The sequence below is a fragment of the Poecile atricapillus genome, chromosome Z (genome assembly GCF_030490865.1).
Source record: "Poecile atricapillus isolate bPoeAtr1 chromosome Z, bPoeAtr1.hap1, whole genome shotgun sequence".
Lineage (NCBI taxonomy): Eukaryota > Metazoa > Chordata > Aves > Passeriformes > Paridae > Poecile > Poecile atricapillus.
This window is the reverse complement of record NC_081289.1, coordinates 19330669-19343784: the sequence shown is the minus strand read 5'-3', so window position 1 is coordinate 19343784 and position 13116 is coordinate 19330669.

Below are 13116 nucleotides of genomic sequence, written 5' to 3'. Positions count from 1 at the left end.
GAATATCCAGGAAAATTATAAATTAAAAACTTAGTTTTGTGCTAAGATATAATTCCTCTGTGGAATTTTTCATTTTCATTTTGTACAACCTCAACAAAGGAATGGCTAGTGAAGTTTAGCAGCCTAAAACATGCTGAGGATTAGAGTGCATTGTTCCTTAAGGCATTATGAGTCTAAGAATCAGTACACAAGTTACTTTGATAGATATATAAATCAGCATAGTTGCACAGTAAGTTATATGCTAAGCATTGCATTTTGTATTAATAGGAAATTATTTTTATTTTAAAAATTTGCTCATAAAATGGACCTGAAAAAGCAAAACAAAATAAAACAAAACACCCTCAAAAACTTGTTCTAAATTAGCCCCAAGTTAGGAATGTTCAGTGTAATTTTTCAGTTTTCTCTTGAATTAGCATTTTCCATGCAAGCTCTGACTCTTACAGCTTGAGAGTCACAAGCCCTGAGAATGCATGCACAGTCCTGCAGTCCCAGTTCTGAAGATATAGGGACTGGGAATATTGAGAACTGTGGCTCCAGCTGGGCTTCCTAAAGCTCCCTGAGCTCCCAAGACTTTCAGGATGCTGTAGCATCTCATGAGCAATCCACATGTGCTGTCTGGAAGCTTGGCAGATATATAGCAAAGATTCCCTCCAGTGAAGATGTCTTGGGGTCAATGACTTCATATTTCCTTGAAAAACTGTTTCAGTAGAAATCTTGTGGGTGTCTTTAATGCTAACAGATTTAAACTAAAAATCCATTGTCCAAGTCCCCATGATTTTTCTTGAGAACAAGCATTTCTCAAATTATTAAGAATTTGGCTAATACAGCATGTTGTTCCCAGCTCACAACGTTTCCATTTAATGAAAGGAATACTTGATGTAGCTGTTGCCATAGGAACAAGACATGTTTACATAGGAGCTGAGCTAGAGAGTGGTATGTGTGAGTGGGGCTGCAGGAGCTGGGTGAAGTATTGGGACTGCACAATCTCTCCACTTCTGATTATTATGGATTTCCTTCTGGATTTATTCTAGTTCCTTCCGGAGTTATTCTGTGCTGGGATGATTTGTGTACAAATGTTAAAGCTTGGTTGCATGGAGTTATAGAAGAGTATAAAATAGCTCAGACCAAATCTAGAGTAAAGTTACAATTACCAGACCCCAATATTTCTGCTTTTTGCAATGTTGAAATATATCAGCAATAAAGCACTGTCCTACCTGGCACCAAGAGCTTCAGTACAAACATTTCTACACTCAGACTCACTGCCAGAAGTGGTGATGTCTTTTTGGGTGCCAAAGTCAGAAGTCAGCTTCTCAAAAACTCAGCCTGACAGCTCTCATGTCAAGCTATGAGATATTTTGAGAAGGTGGATATCATTGCCTTAGTGAAAGCTGCACAACAGGGTGAATGTAAAAGTTATCCAACATTCCAGCTTTTAGAAAATTAATTTTGCAAAAGCTCTTCTATCTTTGTAGTCCTATCCTGCCTTTTTCTGGGGGCAAGATTAAGTAGTCTGCTTGTAATACATTTTTCCCGCTGAAATATCCTTAAAAAGCTCCAGTACTGTGGACTCCATTGCTACCTAAAGCAGTTGAGCTGGCTGATTATTCCCACCAGAGTGAAGGATTTTGCCCTTGTCCCCTTCAAAGGCCATTCTGTTTGCTTCTTGCTGCCAGCTGAACCTCACCAGGTCTGATTTTTGAGATTATTTCATACCTTTATCCATACCTCTTCCATCTAAAGGTTTTTGTATATTTCTCATGAAAAACAAACATATTAGGCCATCCTTTGTGTGAAGACTCCTTTAAATACCACAGAATACTTCAGCCTTTGCAGCATGATCAGCTATTGCTTCTCCACCTGGCTGAATAATAAAGCAGGTCTGTCTTTTATTTTGCTCTTATTACTCCTACTGAAGAATTTATTGTTACTCTGTGTTTCCTTTGTTAATATTGGCTCTTTTATTATTATCACAATAGCCAAAAGACACTGCTTTTAAAAGCAAAATATTGGCATGCAATCAATTGCTACTCCTATTAATCATCTAACTGCACCTTTGATACTTGTTGATCAGCCTCCTAGGGTTTTGGTGAGTGGTCTGTTGTTTTTTCTCATGGAAACATTGTGTCTCTCCCACTGATACAGAGCCCTGGGCTGTGATGGCCAGGCACTAATTGAGATTGTCTCGGCAGGTGTAAGTGCTGTTTTGTACTTCTGTGCAGTAGTAATAGCATGTTGTTAATAAACTGACCAGACAGCTCTCTTAAAGCCAAGTATTATTTATTTAGATCTTTTCAGAGAAAAATCCATCTTTATGCAATAACTGTCTAGTCACATGTTGAGCTCAGTGATTGTCTACATGTGATAATTTTGATAGGTCGAAGTTTCCAGCAGACCCTCTCTAAACTCTGGGCAGTGTAATGTGGGTTCCTTTTGTTCAAGGACCAACTTCTTTAGCTTGGGCATAGAGAGAAGTATGTTTTACAGAAGAACAGATGTGGTTATCATCCTCTTTTCCAGAGATGAGAATATCTTACAAATATTTTTTTCTTCTAGGTTTTGATTCACCTGTTTGCTGCACTGGCAAAATGGTTTTCTAATTTTGGGAGATGCAGCACAGAAAGAAGCTGTTGCCATGGATCCCCTCCCTCTCTTTCCCTTCCCATCATGTTCATTTGAAAGCAATTTATCCATATCCAGCTGTTGCTTTCCTGCTTGATTTTCTTCCACTGGTCTTCTATTAGGCAAAATTGATATATTATTTGCAGGATATGTATTTCATTGCCAAGGTTGCCTATAAGGAACCCAAAACTCCTGCAGCAAGGAATGTGTTGCAGCTGTTCCAGAAAACCACTTCCCTATCTTGCCTAAAATATATTTACATGGGCTAGTAATAAAATGGATTTTTTTTTTTTTTCCTTCTTCCTGTTCAGCACATGCACTTTCCCAAATGCCTTTTCAGGTAGCTCTGACATCTCACTGATGGGAAAAAGCTCACATAAGAATGTTATCAGTCACTGCTTTGAAAGGGGGGGGAAGGCTTTTTCAAAGGTTTAATATCACTAGTCTTAAAAGAAAATCATTAGAATTTATTCTTCAAATGGAAATTCTGCCTTCAAAGAGGTAAAGTGTGTGGTGAAAACGTAATTCAAATGGTTATAATCATAGTAACCCACCATATATGAAGGAAAAAATAAAATCAACATGTCAGAGCAGATACATCTTATCAAAAGCTGTCCTGGAATTGTAGTTGCTGTAATTAGTTTGTACCCAAATGCTGGTTGTACGCTGAGAGCCAAGCTGTGGGGCCCTCTGTGATGGGACTTGCTGAGGAACCCAGAGCTGCTGCTATGGCTGTGCAGAAACCATCAGCAGGGGCAAGGCCAGAATGAGGAGGAGATATTAATCCATCATTGCTTAAAACTCACTTTTTGGGCTTGGGGATACCAAAGCATGCAGTGGGTTAGTGGAAAGATTTATGGCTGAACTACCAAGTTATTTTTTGAACAAAAAAATATATGGGGAGCATCTCTACCTGGTCCAGCAAGTCGGAAGCCTTTCTTCTAATTTTTATCTAAACTGATTTCTTCCAACACACAGTTGAGGCAGGTGCTGGAAAATGGGCATTTGGAAATTTCAAAATGCGATGGGATAACAAATCAGTTGTTCAAATTGCAAGCTTGTGGTTGCTGTTTGCCACCAGGGAAAAATCCCAACTGCCAGCAAGGTTATTGAGGTGTGTTTAGTTCTCAGAAAAGCCAAAAAAGCTACTGTGGGAATGGCACAGTGCTGCGTTTATTATACCCTTGTGATACAAGCCATGAGACAGGAGGTGAGGTGTATTCATCTCATAGCCCATATAAAGACCAAGCAAGTACAAAAGTAGAACTGCTCACTTGGTGTCACTGAACTTGCACACCTCAGGCACTAGTGGCAGCTTTTCATAGGCAAGCTGCACTTTATACCCCTTAGTGGAGGAAAGAGCACACAGCAAAGATGCTGGTAAAGCTTAAAAGGCAAATATATGTTTGGCTCTATTTTACTTAATTTTACTTTTCTTGAAGTTATTACTGTGATCAGTATAGACACAACTTTGAAAGATCAGTGTGAGAAAGCCATATAACTAATGTAAAATATTTATCTGAACTTCTGACTGGATGATTTTTCTTACTAGGAATCCTATCATTATGATGATTCATAGATTACTGTGACCCTTGTGACTGCTGAAGAAATGCCTATAATATATGTTGTTAAGCAGAGAAAAAAACCTGAAACTGTTAAGGTAGAAAATTTTTAAAAAGGTTACAAATGGAAGCTGGTGTGCATTCAAATAGGTCAGAAAAATAAGACAGGCAATACACAGCATATGGAGAAAAGTTCATAATTTAAAAATGGATCTTTGAGATGTAGGTGTTCAAAAGCATCAATGCCACTTTGGCAGTAAATTTTAATTCTCCCAGGTCAAGCCAGTTGTAATAGATCAGCTCAGCTTTACTCTGCAATGAGCTTTGGCAGCTCAGCAGAAAAGAGCAGTGGTTCAGCTACTCAGGAGGCTGCAGGAAACTGTAAGGGAGGTTGTGTATTCCTGTGGAAGGATCCATTCTCTCCAGCCAGGACCTGCAATATTGTCAATACAAAACTGTCTGAAAGTGGAGCTGGGTGGAGTCTTCAGTCAGGTTTGAGCACAGCTCTGGGGAAGACAAGGACATTTTGGTATAAGACATACTGAATATTATTTATTTTAATGTCATGGAGATATTAGGGGATTAATAAAACAAAACCAGACTTGCAGATGTGTCATTCTGTGTGATCCTCAAGAGCTGGTTTGGTCAAAGACATAACCTGTGTGTGAACAGAGGAACAAAGGAATAATGGAATGGTGCTTATTTAAACAGATTATCATAAATCGTGTGCTTTCATTTTACAACATAATTTCTGGGGCATAATATAAAGAAAAACAATCAAACAGATAAACCTGCTTTCAGGTTCACTTTACCATTTATAAGTTTGTGTTCTTGATGGAAATATATCACTCAGAGGGCTAAAGCAGAGTTAACACTTCACAATAAAACGTGAAATAGCACTTCCATATTCAAAATTCCTATATGGAGTGAATGACACTTTCAAACACTGCCCAGTAGCAGAATATGTTCTGAATCAGAGGTGATAATTTCAGATATACTTCTTAATTTCATTTCTTATAAGCGACTGTTGTTTTGTGTTTAACAACAACTCAGCCCATCCTGAAACAAGAAGCAGTGAATTAAGTTTATATATCTCTCTCAGAATGTGATCTGTGTGGAATGATGGGGAGATGTAAACACAGAAGATGTTTATTCACTGCTCAGGTTTTCTTTGGGAGTGTTGGGCCAACTGTTGCAATGAAGGTGTCTGTGGTGTGAAGGAACACTTCACAGCAATGCCCTTATCAACACACTGGAAGGGTTCATAGAACACTCCATTGTCAGCTCCCTGACAAAACTTTCTATCATACAGCCTTCTTTTTGGAGACCTGCATCTATAAACCTGACAGGAAAGAAAACAAATTAGCTCTATTCCCCTCTGTATGCATGTAGAGATCTCTGTGTTCCTGGCAATGCTTCAATGCCATCTCCCCCTCTCATTGGTATGTCTGTCTTACCGCCTGGTGCTGACTTTGTATTGATGTTTTTATTAAAATTACAAAAAATATTTTATGAAAGGAAACTCTGGGGTTTTTTCCTTTGCTTGAACTGAACATTTAGGTGTCCAAAGGCAGAGCCAGGGCTGGACCTCTCTCAACAAGCTTTGATAAGGTAATCTATCAGGCATATTTCCAAACAGACCAGGCTTACAGGACTCCTACAGTATAAATCATAACTCAGGATAGATTCCCCCCAGTCTAATGGCTGGAGTCTGCAAAGTCTTTACAGTCTTCTTTCTCATGTGCCCCACAACAGAAATGAAATGTATAAAAATAATTAACCCTCCCATTCTCTCAAGGGCACAAGAATCATCAGGAAAATTTCTTCTTTTTGTTCCTGAAAGGTGATTGTTAAGCTTTTTAATCTTCACTGGACAATGGCCACAAGCTGTGATAAACAGAACGTGCCTTTCAGCTACCTAGTATTGACATCTGTAATTCTTCTGTTCTTTGATTATAAAGAAGATGAAAGAATAACTTTCATCTGGCTGTTTTGCTTCTAAATAAAAAAACATTCTGTTTTGTCATAGGAAAGGCAGTGGGTCAGAGAGTTTTTGGAAGCCATGGCCTAAAAATTCCTGAGAATGTTCAAATTATTTATATTTATTTATATTAAGTGAGAACTGATGGAAGGGACACAAAGTTGCATTTTGAGAGTCTCTTTGCTCAGGTAGAGATTTTTATTTCACTTTACGTAATGCCTCTCACTTGGGGAGACTGAAAAGGGCATGGAGCTGAGATATAAACTTTGAAGAATTCAAGATTTTAGAGAAGTTAAGGCCTTAATTAAAAATAAGCCTTGCTAAAGCTAATTGAGATAAATAGATGGGCCTTGCTAAAATTAAAAGTAGAGAGGCTTTACTAAAATTAGAGGTTAATCATTTGCTAATAACTAACTGTCCGTCAACTTTATGCTTGTTCAGCTGTGCTTGTAATGAGAAACAAAGAATCTGGTAAGGAACTTCAAGAACATAAGACAATTGCAAATCAGAAACTCATTGAAGACAAGAAACTGGGAGCCCAGCCAAGGGTCCATTTGTCACTTTGCATTGAAAAAGTAGAAAGGTGAGGATGAGGAAGAACCATATTCCTTCCTCTTTTCTGTGACCCCTCCTCATAAAAGGACCACCAACTCATTTCAAGGAACAAACAACACATGCTTAATTGCTTTTTTCTTAATTAGCATAAGAAGCAGAGAGTGGGTGGCAACTGGGTTACAAATATGTGTCTGTATTCAATACTTCTGTAAATAAAAGGCCTGTATTCACCTGTATTCAGGGTCGTGTGTATTAAGGGGAGACCCAGCACTGGCCCAGAGCTGCTAATAAACATTGTTACACTCTGTAACCCTAAAATGGTTAGAGTCTTTGTCTGTCTCAGTTGGGTATTGATACTAGATCATATTTTAGTAAATCAGAGCTAAAGATAATCCCATGAGAATGATGGGTACTCTGAAGTGCTGCACTGCAGAATGTATCAAGCTGAGCTACTCAGAATATTTTAATAATTACCTGGAATTATATTTGACAAAGTGGAAGGAACTTGTGGAGATTCATCAGTTCTTATGAAGTTTAAGGCCAGTGACTGAGGCTCTGGGATATCTGGTCATTTCTTCTGAGGGAAAGAAAAAACAGGAAAGCTTAAATCTAACATTTTAAATCTGAAAACAGGCTTTTTGATGTAGTTTAATTTTGTCTGAGATCATTGGTTTAGCCTCATCAACAAACAATTTTTCCTGAAACCTCAAAAGCTGTCAAAGCTGAAGTAAGCAGCATTCTTGAATTATCTCAGTTCTAAAAATCATTGAAAAAGCTTCCACAGGAGTTAATGGGCCCTGAAAGAAATTATCAGTGGAACAGGGATGAAGTGATATATAAAAACTGTTTTTCTCCTGTATTAAGAAGCAACTTTCTGAATTGCACCACAAAATGAGTCAGTAGCATCAGGCAATCCAGTATCAATGAACTGTATTTCTGTGAATGCACTGATGAGTTGAAATTCAGGTTTTAGTGAATCTGTGTAGATCCTTTATCAGAATTTGTTCAGATCAGAAAATCTGAAGCGTTTTTTAATGGGCAAAGATTGTGGGTTATAGAAGATCATCTCAGTTTGTCTTCTAGATATTTTCTTGTTTCCTTTGTTTTTTATTTTACTGATAGCTGTTTTAGCCAGGCCTAACAAAAAAAAAAAAAAACAACAAAAAACTTCAAGACTTCTTCTCTCACACTTCTCTTTTTTAACAAATATTGGTCATAAGCCACTCTGACAGAAGATCATTGAAGGAGTTAACTCTGAGATGAAGGAAAATCATTCTGAATTAATCACTAAACTTGATGATGGAAATGAGCAGGAGCAGGAGCAGTTGGGCTCTGAGCACTTTGCTGGCCCTGTTCAGCCAGCCAGGGCAGGAGCAGGATGTTTGCAGGGTGCCTGCAGGAGACTGGCTCAAGTTATTTGTTGTTGTGAGCACTCCAGCCTGGGTTTGGATGAATGCCATGATGGGTCCCAGGTTCCCATCCTGCCCTGCAGGATACCAGCAGCCTGGTGAAAAGAAGGCTCCTGACTTCAATTACCTCCCCTCACTCCAAACTCAAGGGAGAGCCATGGCATAGGGCCAGGATTATCTTTACAAGACCATTTCCATTAAAGCCAAGTGAGAGCTTTTACCCTTCCTAATCCCTAAACTCTTCTGTTCCAGAAAATAGAACTAATCATGAGTTTTTCTGGTACTATTAAATAAACAAATATGTGGCTGGATGATACACTGCCTGTCATTTTATCTCAGTTTAAGACACAATATGCTTCCTAACCCCATGACATCCCTTTGTGTTCTCATTATCAGAAAAAATGTTGACATTTAGATTCAGCACAGCTTTGGATATCAAAAAATGGCCCATTTAATGAAAAATCTCCAGCTCACTAATTAGTTTCTAAAGTTGGAATCAGGTGTTTATAAGCCATTTAAGCAAAACAAATTAGTGTTCTACAGAGACTGTTGCTGGCCAGGCTATTAACGAAGTTAAAATACTCTTTAAAAACTGCAAAACTGAAATGCAGGAGCTCTATAAGCATCAAGCCTTCTGAAAAAGGACTTGTTTGTTTTTATTTAGTACCATCCCTAAGTCTATTTACTGATATCTTTGAATAAATACCTTCTAATTGTTTTTTATTCAATCTCAAAAGTAATGCTTGCAAGGCAACTGTGAAAGGAATGGAAGAAGATGACAAAACAAATTCCTGAAATGCATTTGAAATAAGCCCATTTATAGTAGACTGCTTGTCTAATTATAAGGACAAACACCCTTGGTGAAAATTGTAGGTGTTAAACAATTTCCATTATTTTAGCAATCTAAGGCACCGTGCCAGCAGTCAGTGACACAGATATTTGACTTTAGATAACCACACCACAGTCTGCTGAGGCTACAGCAAAGCCTGTATGTTTGCAGAGCTGGGACACACCTGGGCATGTCCTGTTTCATTTGCACAGAGCCCCACAAGTACATAAGGTGAGTGTAAAAAAATCCATAAATATTAATGGATCTGGAAACAAGCAGTTTACCCCCACCCACCTCTTGTTTGTTTGATCCTAGTGTAAGCAGCTATACAGGACAAATGGGCAGCTGGGTCTTTACATCTGTTTAGTAAAATTGGGTGATTTGGGTCTGTAAAGGACAACCATTCTTTTTGTAAAAGGAAAAAAGAACCTCCCAAACTCAGTCCTGTTCAATTCCTGCTAATACTTCATTGGCCAAGTTCTCAATTATCTCCTTTCACTTCAGACTCAAGGGAGAGTGATGGCATTGGCCCAGGATTATCTTTCCAAGACCATTCCCATTAAAGCCAAGGGAGAGGTTTTTGATCTCTAAACTCTTCATAATATGGAATTAATCACAACTACAGCCTGTGCTCTCAGGGAAAACAATGGGGTTGCTTTGTGTGTGGAGAAATGTGTTGCTATGTGTGGAGAAAAATATGAAATCAAATTGGTGGCAAAATCTTATTGTGAATTTTTTAGTTACAATAGCATTTAGGGCCATGCCTTTGCCATCAGCATCAGAGAAAATACAGGTTTACCAGTGATTTTGAAGTGAAACAATATTATCTAGTCTTGACAAAAGTGTCCAGTCTTTTCAAATACATTGAAAAAAATAATTTATCACACTATATATGCTATTGAAAATAATATAACCAAATCATTGTTGGCTGAGCAGCTAATAACTGAATAAACTAAAATATGACTGATTATTGGTATTTGTCAGGAAATGGTAAAATTATATGGCTAGAAACAATCTTCTTTTGAATTCTCAGATTCCTTCAGGCTTCATCATCCTTGAAACTGTCAGTCAGCCCACAGAGAGGATCAGATGTCATTCAGACTGCACCTTGGGGAAAAAAGTATGTGAAACTTCTGCAAGATCGTTGCATTTCTGATTGCATTTCTGTTTGTGGTAGTGTTTCTCTTCTTTTCTCCTTCTACTGAACTGAAAGATGTAGGATGAGTTCAGTTTCATTCCTTACATTTTGGACTTTTCTGTTGTTCTCTGCCATTGCTGCTGACAGGACCAGGAGAGTTTTCTCATATTTTCAGATTGTCAGTGGTCTGGAGGAGAGGACTTCTACACTGTAACCTTGGAAAAATGAACTTTCAACTTGTTGACTAAAAACTTACACGGCAGTAAAAGGACAGAATTTTCAATTCATTAGCTATGCAAGGACCCAACATCTATAAAAGTAATTCAAGACAAGACAAACCGAAAATACTCCGCTCAATTTTTTAACAAAAAGAAAAATTAAAAAAAGGGGAAAAAATATAGTTAAACTAAAATTCAATATCTCCTTTATTTTTGAGAGAATGCAAACTTTTCATCTATTTAAAATTACTAGACTTTCACAATGAAAATGCTTCTTAGAAAAAAAATCCTTAAAATATGTAATTTTCTTCTCTAAAGAAACCCAACACTGTCATAAGAAACCATTTATCTTGCTATTAAATATAAAAATAATGCTATTCTGTGCTCAGCAGTTTAGGTTAGCAAAATTACTTTTCTCAAGGTTAAAAAGAACCTCCCTAACACTCTTTTGAAAAGTATAGTGACAAAGAACAGTACTGGAGGGGATTCTTCTTGCAGGAGGTTATCACCAGGGATGGCTCTTCAGTCAGTGCCACTTGAGGCAGCTGTGTGCAACTAAGGAAAGGTAAGTACAGCTGGTCAATCTACTTATCCCTGACAATGCCCTGTTCTCACTTCCATTCACCTCAAATACCCAAAGTACACCATCTCACTTTTTATTTCTGGCCAGTTCCCTAATGGATGGGGAATGCTGCTCACAGGAACTGCTGGCTACAACAGGGTCAGCTCCCAGGTCTTTCACTACACCTGCACTGCCTTCTCAGACAAGAGCTGCTTTTTTCCTTCCTCCAGGTGCCTATGCTTCTGTGAGCAATCAGCTTATTTCCTGCTCTGTGAAACTGCATTATTCTTATCAGTATTTTCCTTTGTGAACATCAGCAAGGAAATTATTTTATGCCAGGAACTTAATTACTCATTTGCTTGTGGCCAGTTTCTTCCTACAACTGCCTCTGTTATGATTACTGTTGATACATTAATAACAAGACAACAAAATTGTGCCTAAAACAAGTCCCCTAATAAAAAAAAAAGAGGTGGAGATGGATGCTTGGGTTGGATGTCTGAAGTTTTTTCTTCTATTTCATGAAAGCCCTGAGTAGACTTGTATTTAACTTAAGTCAAACAACTTACCTTCCTTTAAATTGCATCCCCTCTGCAATTTGATGCCAGGAAACCCATCCAGGAGGGTTCATCGTTTGTCCACAAGAGGAAATTATTTTTCTCTGGTGGATCTCTGAAGCTTAGAAATATATTCCCACAACAGACTCAGCAGCATACATGCAGCATGAATTTTTTAATGTACTCACTGTAATCTAGCAAATGAGATGCTGAGCACCCTAGTTTACTTCAAATCATATGTGAAAATGAACATTCTCAGCTGTTACTTGTTTGTTTGTTTTTTAACAGAATCACACAAGTCTGTAATTTCCAGCATGTTCAGCTTTTAGTTCTCACAGAGTATTCACTGGGGATGGTTTATCTGACAGATTGTGTCAGCTGTGCTGAGAGCTCCTTTTACACTGCTGTGCTTTTGCAAGCTCCTTGTTGAAAATATATACATATAAATAAAAAATCCCATAGATATAAGTGCAGTAGCAGTTTTTTTACCATTCCCTCTCTTCTATGAAGAAGGAAATGGCTTTAAAGGACTGTGGTCAAATAATGTTAATATCTGTATTAGTTCTCTTTCCAGCTGTAAGATTATGAGATATTTTCAGCAATTAGACAAAATGCATCTTCTAATACATAAAATATTTTATTCTCTAGTAGCCTTCCAATATATAAAGGGCTGTTAGAGAGCAATCAGACATCTATTGTTTGCTGGGTATGGGACTAGAAAAAATTCAGCTGAATTTGCAACTAAATGTAATCAGACTAGGTACTGGGAAAATACCCAAAGTAAATAAATGTCTGCAAGAGGTAATATAGATTTTATTTTTTTAAGCATAACTTTGGTATATCAAAGAGTAGTAGCAAGACACAGGAAATACCTGAGCACACAGTAATTTCCTATAAATCTTTGTATCTCCATGTAGTAGTCTAAGTTTACCACTGTTGTTATTATGAGATGGTCTATATTGTCTTCTGGCCTCTTGGCTTTCTAATGTCTTCAATTTGGCTGTAGATTTTCCTTAAATAAGTAAAATCCTATGGAATTTAAAACCTGGTATTTCAACATCAGTCAAATTATAGTTTTTTTCTTTTTGAATTTTTTTTCAATTCTCTTTATATACTTTTAATTTTTTTCTCCTAATTTCTCAAAGTCCATATGTGGCATTGGTTAACCATTAATAAGAGCATACTTGCTATAAAACTGAAGTATAGGAACCAGCAGCAAATACTCAATGGGATAGGCAGGGGTATGACCTGACTTATGCCTCTGTATTTTCTTTTCTAGCTGTCTAGGGTAAGAGACAGAAGTGTTGCTGCCAACAGAAGGAATGCTCCCAGAAATGAGCAATGTGTGTGGCTGGGTCTGCATTACTTACAGCTCTGGCTGCTGCTTGTGACACTTCTCCTGCTTGTGAAAATTAGAAGTCAGCTGAGCTGAAAGATTGGAAAGAAAAGGATGTTCCAGGCAGTGGTTTTGTTATGCTGTTCTTGAAAGTATGTTAGTGGAAGGAAAGCACATAATTTCCATGTTCCAAATCAGTGGCTATGGGAGCTCCTTCTCCATGACAGTTCAGTGTCTGAATTGGTGTCACATCCCTGTGATTACAAATATTGAAGTTACTGCAACATCTTTTCCCTAATTTATGCCCCCCAAACCTATAAACAGTTTTTCTTTTTCTATTATTGTCTTTTTGT